Below are 11,253 nucleotides of genomic sequence, written 5' to 3'. Positions count from 1 at the left end.
AAGGACGAGGCAGGAGCATTTCAAGTTTGAGGCCAGCTTCAGCAATTTAGTGAGACCCTGTCTTAAAATTTAAAAAAAATAAAAGAACTGGGATGTTTATTTCTGGGGAAATTTGCATTTAACAAACTGCCTTACTAAGGAATGTGTACCAATAAAGATAAGAAGAGTAGAGTCAGACAATTATCAGTCTGTCCTTACAAACCAGGTTCAATTCCCAATACTAAATAAATAAATAAATAACCAACCAGGGGCTGGGGAGAAGAAGGAACTGCCGTTGTCTGTAGTTTCTTTTTTTGATGTTAAAGTGTACCAGAGTATTAAATGGTGGTGATGATTGCACAACTTTGTGAATATACCAAGAACTACTGACTTGTATACCTTAAGAGAGTAAATTTTATGGTATACAAATTTTCAATTTAAATAATAGACTAAAAGGATATGCACATTAGCTGGAAGAGCATCACCCTCTAAGCTAAGTGTCAGGCATTTGATTTTCACAAGAGCATTAGCAAGATGATTGCTTTCTAAAACATTCAAAGTGTAATCCAGTTGACTATTCAAAGTGTAATCCAGTTGACTAAAAATTAGTAATGTAAATGATATGCAGAACCTTTAGATTTTGTAAAGACTCTAAAGATTAAACCTGGTGCAGTGGCACAAGCCTGTAATCTCAGAGGCTGAAGCAGTTGAATTACAAGTTCAAGGCCAGCTTTGGCAACTTAGTGAGACCCTGTCTCAAAATAAAAAATAGGAAAGGCTAGGGTTGCAGCTCAGTGATAAAGTATCTGTTGGTTCAATCCCCATTTGCAAAAAAAAAAAGTGGGGCAAGGGAAAAAGGATCATTGAAGAATTCACTGTTGTAAAATCACATGAATATTAAGTGGTATAGGAGAATCTTTAGAGAATTCATATTGGTGGTAAGTCTATAAAATTATGGAATATGGGAAGACCTATACTTGGGGAGAATACTCTTGAGTATATCAAAAGGTTTCTTGATGGGCTGGAGTTGTGACTCAGTGGTAGAGCGCTTGCCTAGCATGTGTGAGGCACTGGGTTCAATCCTCAGCACCGCATATAAATAAATAAAATAAAGGTCCATCAACAACTAAAAATACATATATTAAAAAAAAAGTTTGTTGATGAGAAACACTATGAAGTATATTTAAAATTGGATAACAATAAGATTTTAGTCACATGATGACTAGAGAATTTATATCTTGAGAAATACAAATGTAAGAAATGTATTAAGGTCTTTAACAATATTCCTCTATCAGAGAATTTTTTAAATATTTAACATATTAATGACTTTCATTTCTCTCCTGAATATCAGGATATTCATACTATAGAGAAAAATTCTGTGAATATAAAAATTGCTTTTTTTCATGAACACTTAATTCAGCAAAAGCAATTTCATGCTATTCATGTAATTTTGAGTAATATAAAGTGATGTCCAACACCATTCAATTCTTCTTTCATATAATCAAATTCATGCTAGAAAATAACCTCTTGGTATAATAAATGGAACGGGAATTCTTTTGACCAATCATTTATATAGCTACGTTTCTATTCTTCAATGTTTAGTTAGAATTTTTTTCACTATTTTAAAAGATAAAATATCTTCCTTTTTATGGGAGCAGAATTTTCTCTAAGGCATGTGTATATAAGTAGCATTAAGTCTGGACACAGGTGAATATAAATTGTTCATTTTCCATTGCAATAAAATATATATTTGGTGGCATTGCGTATATTCAGTTTGTTGTGTTTCATTAACAATATATGGTAATGAGATGGGGATTTAGGATAGAAAAAGAAATACTGAATCTTAAGGGAAATACCCATATGCCACTGAGATGCTGAAAACAGTTGAAAATCTTCAGCAAAATGCCCTTGCCCATACCCTTGTAAAATGAAGGAAGCACACAAGTGCAGGGAAAACTGGTATGAAATTGTGCAGCTCCACCCTGAATCCACCTCCAGTTCGGCCCCTGATATTAGTCCTTCTATAAAGAATATTGGACTACCGGCCCCAGGCAGGGCTGCTCACCCTTGAGATAGCCTGCAATCTCCCTTGAATGTGTGTCTGCCTTCCTAAATAAACCTGTCTATACCTTTGTCTGGCTCATGCTGAAATTCTTTTCTGTTTCCTATGCCAAGAACTCTGTTGGTCCTGAGTTGAGTTCCCCCTCTCTGGGAACTCCTCAAACCCTTCTCTGGAGACATCTCTTCTCCTGACAGTTTCAGGTGCTATACAAAATTGTAGTATAACAAGCTGCCTTAATACAGTATTTCCCATCAATTCCTTTGTGTCAATCTCCATCAATCCCTTCATGTATATCTGGGGTGTTATGTTGTCATGGATGGTTCGAGTATTGATTTTCACTAAGTAAAACTATCTTTTGCATACCACATATACAAATGAAGCAGGCTCAATTTCTAAAAATTACCTGTGCATTCTCACCTCATTGCCATCCTTAACGTATGAATATATAGAGAGAAAACCAACTCAAAATGGTTTTTCTTACTATAGTCCCATAATACAGATCACTTTTGATATCAGATATTTGGTGGTTTTCCCACACACCAAAGAAGCAATTTTTTGTTAACAGGGAGTATCATCTAATAAGTCCTACCTAGATTGCATCACATCCCACAATCTGAGGGCTGAGTACCAAAATTACCCCCCCCATGCTTTTGACAGGCTATAAATCAGGGTTACCACAATCCCCTCTTCCATTCTGATTAATTTTCTGGAGTTACTTAGAAAACTCAGGAGCATTTATTGTTAATTGGTTTAGTATAAAAAATATTACATAGATGAGATGCATAGGGCTAAGAATGAGGGAAGGAACTCAGGTCTTCCATGTCCTCTACAGGCACAATGCCCTTTAGGAGCCTCCATGTGTTTAGCAATCTGGAAGCACTCCAAGTCTTGTCATTTGTGAGTTTTTATGGAGGCTGACTTACAGAGGCAGGATTGATTCAATCAGTGACCACTGGTAATCAGCTTAACCTGTACACAAAACCCCACGACTAACCCTCTAATGTCTTTCAGGTGAGTAGCCCCCATCCCGAGTGAGCTCCTATCGATTGCAAGCCATCAGCTGACTCATTAGCATACACAATGACACTTTGAAGATTCTAAAGATTTTAGGCCTCATTTGCAAGGAAACAGGAAGAAGGCAATATCAACACAAGTAGAGTGGACGGCTCAGTCATAGGGAACAGAAACGTTAAACTTTATTAGATAATGCCAAATTGTTTTCAAGTTTATACCTCTGTTCTAGTCAACTGAGGGAATACATTAGTTCTAGAACCCTATTTCTTTTGGAGGGGGATTTATCTTTTTAAAAATTTGTTCTTTTTAGATACACATGACAGTAGAATGTATTTTGACATATTGTACATACATGGAGTATAACTTATATTTAGGATCCCATTCTTGTGATTGAACATGATGTGGAATTATGCTGGTCATGTATTCATATATGAACATGGGAAAGTTATGTCTTGATTCATTCTACTTTCATATTCCCACCCCCCTCCCTTCCCTTCACAATGAACTTCTATTCTTCTCTATACCCCTCGTTATTGTGTGTTAGCCTCCAAATATTAGAAAGAATATTGGCCTTTGTTTACATTTTTTTTAGTTGTCAATGGACCTTTATTTAATTATGTGTGGTGCTGAGAATCGAACCCCATGCCTCACACATGCTAGGCAAGCACTCTACCACTGAGCCACAACCCTCGCCCCTGGCCTTTGGTTTTTTTTGGGGGAGGATTGCCTTATTTCACTTATGATAAGTCTCCAGTTCCATCCACTTACTGGCAAATGCCATAATTTCATTCTTCTTTGTGGCTGAGTAATATTCCATTGTGTATACCACATTTTCTTTATTCATTCTTTTGTATAAGGGCACTTAGGTTGGTTCCATAGCTTAGCTATTGTGATTTGAGCTGCTATAAACTGATGTGGTTGTGTCACTGTGGTATGCTGATTTTAAGTCCTTTGGGTATATACCAAGGAGTGGGATAACTGAACCAAATTGTGGCTCCTTTCCAAGTTTTCTGAGGAAGCTCCATACTGTTTTCCGGAGTTGTTGCACCAGTTTGCAGTCCCACCAGCAATATATGAGTGTATCTTTTTCTCCACATCCTCCCCAACATTTACTATTTTTTGTATTTTTGATAAACGTCATTCTGATTGGAGTGGGATAGTGTAGTTTTAATTTGCATTTCTTTGCTAGAGATGTTGAACAATTTTTTATATATTTGTTGACTGTTCATATTTCTCCTGTGAAGTTGCTGTTCAGTTCTTTTGCCCATTTATTGACTGGGGTTTTGTGTGTGTGTGTGTGTGTGTGTGTGTGTGTGTGTGTGTGTTAAGCTTTTTGAATTCTTTATATATCCTAGAGATTAATGCTGTATCTGAGGTGCAGGTGGCAAAGATTTTCTCCTATTTGGTAGGCTCTCTCTTTATGTAGAACCCTATTTCTGGTATGATTCAGTCTTCCTAATTTACTAGTGACTTCAGTGTCTTCTCATGTGTTTATTACCAGATCATATTTATCATAATTTTCATCTTTGAGTTTTTCACTTTCATCCATTTGTTTATAGATTTGCAAGATTACCCAAATAAATTGTCTGTGTTCTGATTTTTCCGTTTTTACATAGGATATATTCCAGATATTCATCCAGATGTTTCTCCAGATAGTTAAAAATACTGGCAGACAGAATTTAGTTTTAAAAATTTGGGGGTTTTATTTAGCTGCTTTAATCTATGGGTCTTTCACCAAACTGGAAAGCTTTTAGACATTGTTTTTCATTTATTTTTCAGTCATATACCCTTTCTGATGACATTAATTTCAAATCTTACCCTCTATTATAGCTGGATATGAAATATTCCCTGACGACTCATGTGGTGAAGGCTTGGTAGTCATGGCAGCAATGTTCAGAGGTGGAGCTTTAGGAAATGATTGAATCATGATGATTGTAACCTCATCCATGTATTAATCCACTTGATGAATAATTTCAATATCCTACTGGGAGGTGATAGAAACTGTAGGCAGATGGAGTATGATTAGAGGAAGTAGATGGCTGGGGGCATTTCCTTGGGGACTATATCTTGTCCTTGGCCCCTTTCTTTCTGCTTCCCAGCTGCCATGAACTGAGTAGCTTTCCTCTGCCATGACCTTCCACCATAATGTTTTGCCTCACCTCAGATCTAAAAGCAATGGAGCCAGACAACCATGGACAAAAACCTCTGAAACCATGAGCCAAAATAAGTCTTTCCTCTTCCAAGTTATTTTTATCAGGTATGTGTCATTTTGATGAAAAGCTGACTAAACACACCCTTTTCCACTCACAGTTCTGTGAAATTCTATTTATATTTTTAAATATTTTTATTGCTGTTGTTCATATGAGTTAATTTCTATTGATGTGTCTTCAGGTTTGCTCAGTTCTTTACTCTGTAAGCCCATTTTTCTACTGAGCACAGCTGTTGAATTTTTCATTTGTTTTTTTCTTCTCATTTTTCTGTTCTCAAACTTCCACTTGTTTCTTTTAAAATATTATCTCTTTGCCAGGATTTCATGTTTTTCCACATTTCAAGAGCATTAATTGCTCGGGTACACTATAATCAAATTGCTGAAAACTAAAGACAAAATCTTGAAAGCAGCTAGAAAATAATAACATATTTCCTATGGGGGAACAATAAAAAGCATGATAGATTTCTCACCAGATATGAAGGATGGAAGGAAGTTGAGAAACAAAAGAACTATTAAGAACTATTGACTTAGAATTCCATGTCAAGAAAATGTCCTTTTAAAAAAAAGTCCTTTAAGCATGAAAAAAGAATTATAAGAATTTGTCACTAGCAGACTTGTTTGCAAAGAACAAATGGAAGCTCTTTTCAAAAAATGATAATAAAAGGGAATAAATCTAATGGACAACTCTTGAGTTTTAAAAATTGGGAGATGTTAGGGACCTAAATAGTGTTACAATCTCTACTTGTTGCTTGAAGTAATAAATGTTGATATTAGTAGACTAATAGTAGTGTTAAGTATAGGTATCCCTTGATACCTGTGGGGTATTAGTTTTAGCCCCCACCACACACACCAAGATTCTTGGGTGCTCAAGTACCTGCACCATTTTATATAAGGTGTATTTGCATGCCACCTGTACACATCCTCCCATGTACTTTAAAATCATCTCTATATTATTTGTGTACCTAATGTAATATACATGCCATGTAAATAGTTATAACACTGTATTGTTTAGGGAATAATGACAAGAAAAATATGTCTGTACATCATGCCCCTGCCAATGCAATTTCTTTTTCAGATATTTTCTATTCCCCACACTTTGTTGAATTCACAACCCATGGATATGGAGGACTGACTGGATATCATAATCCTTAGAGCAACTATTAACTAAAACTTAAAATACCTAGAAAGTACTCCCAGTTCTGCATTTTTTTGCAGGAGTTGGGGTTGTTCATTGTTATTAGAGTTTAATTACCAAATTTCTTATAACTTGTCTTGCTAAGGACAAAAAAATTTTTTTCCACGATATGCTGGTTTTACAAATAAAACCATGTTTGGAACTTTATAGGTAGCCATGAGACAATCACCAAGATTTGTTCTTGTAAAATGGGTGATGCTGGGCCAGGGTTGTGGCTCAGTTATAGAGTGCTTGCCAAGCATGTGCAAGGTACTGGGTTCGATTCTCAACACTGCATGTAAATAAATAAATAAATATCCATTGACAACTAAAAAATATTTTTAAAAGTGGGTGATGCAAAATCAAGTTTGTGGGCTAGGGATATAGTGCAGTTGGTAGAGTGCTTGCCTTGCATGCACAAGGCCCTGGGTTCAATCCCCAGCACACACACACAAAAACAACAACAACAAAAAAAAAAAAAAAAAAAAAAAAAAAAAACAAGCTTGTTCAGTGTATTCTCTGCAGATATTTAATATTATAAGAATTGTGGGAAGAGCTGTCAAATCAAAAAAGATCAACCTTCCCTAGATCAATTATGAACAGATAAAATATTAGCAGTATAAATATTTTAGAAACTATTCTCTACAAAAAGGCCTTGGGCTGGGACTGTAGCTCAGTGGCAGAGCACTTGCCTAGCATGTTTGATCCTTAGCACCACATAAAAATAAAAAGATAAAGGCATTCTGTCAATCTACAACTACAAAAAAAACATTTTTTTTAAAAAAAGACCTTAATGATACCTCATTTTGTTCAATATCCATAACACATTCTTATTGTTGGTAAAAAATTAAAATTATGTATTATATACTAATACAGAATTGTGATAATGTTCATCATAGTGACCAATTTGGATATTTTATTGGTATAAAGTAACCACATCCTTTTAATCTAATAAAAACAAGTTATTTCTGATTTCCTATCAAATTTGCTTGAAGGTTCTATAAAAGTCAGATTTTAGTTTTCTATAATGACAAGTATCAGAGACTCATGCAAATGGCTGTGCTTGGAATTTTAAACTGTCTAAAACTTCAAGAAATCACAGGCTTCCAAGATGACCCTGCTTATATACAATTATCAGAACAGATTTCCAGAACTCTTAAATCTGGAAATAAAATGAAAATAGACTATTGATTCAAGAGCCAGTAAAGTAGAAATAATTACATAAGACCAAAAAGTAATAAGGAAATCAAATTGTGAGTATTTATTTGAAATTATTTGGTATTGCCTTTATTGTCCCATTTTCTGATGGGCCTATTAGGAGGACTTTTCTTCACTCTATAATCAGCAATTTAGCAAAATATGCTGAAATAATGTTTTCAGTGACCTCCCCTTCAACTCAAATATACTGTTTTACTGAATTTCTTTGATGGTATTTCTTTGACTAATGGCAATGTTGTTTTGAATGTTCTGTCTGAAAAGAATCTGTTCTTCCTTTAGTCAGGACAAATGGACAAACTGATTATGCAACCAGGGTCACACTTAGAGAAAAATTTAATTTCTTCAAATTTGAGAAGCCTTCACGAATAGAACCAGGTCCACAAAATCCCTAAATACATGGAAGTTTAAAAAGAAGAAATGGAAGGCGGGCACAGTGGCTTATGCTATAATACCCGCAGCTCGGGAGGCTGAGGCAGGAGGATCTAGAGCTCAAAGCCGGTCTCAGCAACGTAGCAAGGCACTTAGCAACTCAGCAAGACCCTGTCTCAAATTAAAAAGAGGGATTTGGCTAAGTGGTTAAGTAACCCTGGGTTCAATCCACAGTACCAAAAAAAAAGGAAAAAAATGGAGCAGCATTAATCATGATAGGCAAAAAGTAGTGATGCAGAAATATGTATTTTGTCAAATTTTCTGAATTTGACTACTCTAGATACTTCATATAAGTAGAATCATATAAGTAGTTGTCTTTTTGTGATTATTTCACTTATCATAATAACCTTGAGGAACATCTCTGTGTTCCATGTAATTTCCTTTCCCTCTAAAGCTAAAAAATATTCCACTGTACGTATATTCCATGTCCATTCATTCATCCATTAATGGGCATTTGTGTTGTACCCCTCTTTGGACTGTTATAGAGCTATGTAATGCAGCTATGTTTATTCGTTTATAATATTGGTATTAGCATCCCTCAAGCAACATAGTATCTTTCAAATTTTGATGTTTTACCGTCACTGTCTTTTTAATTCAAAATATCTTCTAATTTCCCTTATTTCTTCCCTTGACCTACGGCTTACTGAGAAGTGTTATTTTCATGTGTTGAAGGATTTTGTAAATTTCTTATAACTGATTTCTAATTTATTTATTAAGATGTCAACCTTTTGAAATTTATTGAGACTTATTTTATGGTCCAGACCATAGTCTATCTTGGAGAATGTTCTTGTACATGAAAGAATACCTTTTCAGTTGATATGTCAGCTTACAGATTTGTCTATTGCTTTTGTTCTGTCAGCTTTTGCTTCATGAAATTTAACACTCTCATGATAGATTCTTTTTTAAAATTATTTTTAAGTTGTCGATGCCCATGATCTCTTTATTTTTTAATGTGGTGCTGAGAACTGATCTACAACCCAAGCTCCTCAAGGTAGATTCGTATCAGCATACCTGTTCTTGATGAATATATATATACACATTCCTAATGAATTGCTCTTTCATGATTTTTTTAGTTGTTGATGAACTTTTATTTTATTCATTTATTTATAAGCAGTGCTAAGAATGGAACCCAGTGCCTCACACATACGAGGCAAGCATTCTACCACTGAGCCACAACCCCAGCCTTATAATACCTTTCCTAGGGGTCTGTTATCTAATATTACTGTAGTCTAAATTCTAACTTTATTACACTTGGGTATACATTTTTCTTGGCTTTTTTGTTTTGTTGTGTTTTGCTGTACTTCTGATTCCACTGAGGACCTTGAGAATGGTAGGCAAGCCTTTTCCCTTTTCTCCCCTCTCCTTTCTTTTGAGATAGACCCTAGCTAAGTTTCTCAGACTGGTCTCAAACTTTCAATCCCCCATCCTCAGCGTCCCAAGTAGCTAGGATTACAGGCATATCCAGCACATCTAGCTTCTTGTCCAGTTTGTTGTTGTTGTTATTGTTATTGTTAGTCTGGTAAAGGGGATTGAACCCAGGGGTGCTTGACCACTAAGTCACATCCCCAAACCTTTTAAATATTTTATTTAGAGATGGGTCTTGCTGAGTTTCTTAGAGCTTCACTGAGTTGCTGATGCTGGCTTTGAACTTGTGACCCTCCTATGTCAGCCTCCTGCACCCTACAGGCATGCACCACCGTGCCCAGCTCTTGGCCAGTTTTTAAAATTTTTTTCTGTAATTTCTGTATCACACATGTAGAATTGAATATTTACATCCCATACTCCCAGATTTCCAAGTCCATGGTGACTTTCCCTCAAAACAATAAACAAACAAAATTTTCCAGTGACTGCCAGCCCTCTCATCTCTTTGGGCTACAGAGCAGAATTTTTCTAGAAATCTTTTTTTTTTTTTGTCCTGGGGATGGAACACAGGGACACTTAACCACTGAGCAACGTCCCCAGCCCTTTAAACATTTTTATTTACAGACAGGGTCTTGCTGAGTTGCTTAGGGCCTCACTAATTTGCTGAAGCTGGCTTTGAACTCATGATCCTCCTGCCTCAGCCTCCTGAGCTGCTGGGATTGAAATCTTTTATGGACTGAGTAGAGCATTAGTTTCAGCTCTGTGCTCTTGTGCCTGTACAGAAATTAGAGCTTGAGACCTCAGAACTCTTTTAAGCAGTCTATTTGGGATCAAAATCCTTTTAGGGTTTCTGAGGTGTTAGCTCAAGATTATAGTCAGTTTTGACTCATCTTTGCTTCTGGATGCAGAATTTTCCTTTCTTCTTTTCTTTTGAACTTGACAATATTGAAGACATTTTGTTATAGCTTAGTTAGAATTTCTATGTTTGTAGGCGAAAGGGACCAGTATCCATTTGTGTCCCTTTTTAAAAAAATTAAAACAAACAAATCCTCTCCTGCATTCTTTGTTCTTGTTCCTTACTTGGAGGAGAGTGGAGGGAAATGGGAATGTTTTTTCTCATTCTCATAAAAACTGTAAGGGAAGGTGTACAAGAAAAAAAAAAGGGCTGGCAGTATTAAATTAATGTCCAAATGGTGGTTTTTCTTTTTACACAGATTCAAGGCCTGCTGTTTTCCTAGGTTCCTGTCACTCTAGATCTGTTCCTCTTGTCCTGATGCTTTCCTGTGTAAAGGGAACAGACAGACTGGTGTTTTGTTTTGTTTTTGTACTGGGAACTTATGAACCTAGGGGCACTTTACCATTGTACATCTCCGTTCTTTGTTTGTTTGTTGTTTTCAGACAGGGTCTCAAAAATTTGCTAAGGCTGGCCTAGAATTTGGGGTCTTCTTACGTAAGCCTCCCGAGTTGCTGGGATTATAGGCATGTGTCATCACGCCTGGCACCAGCCCTGCTCTTTTAAACATAGATGACTCTCATGCCTTTGGTGACCATGGGAATGGACAAATGGGACAAGTTCCCTCAGAATGACTGGAAGGAGAGATGAAGCAAGATGATTCAGAAGAATTAAATGAAAAGTGAGGACATACTATAACAGGGAGACCGAACCTCTAGCCATATATTATAACCTACTGATTCAACTTCCATCTTTACTTACTAGAAGACTGAAGTCTGTGGACACAATGGTTTTCCCTTGTGTGGACTTTCCTAAGCACTTGCTTAGACATCAAGTCGCTGTATGAATGAGAA

Source organism: Sciurus vulgaris (genome assembly GCF_902686455.1).
Source record: "Sciurus vulgaris genome assembly, chromosome: 17".
Taxonomy (NCBI): Eukaryota; Metazoa; Chordata; class Mammalia; order Rodentia; family Sciuridae; genus Sciurus; species Sciurus vulgaris.
This window is presented reverse-complemented; position numbering follows the sequence as displayed.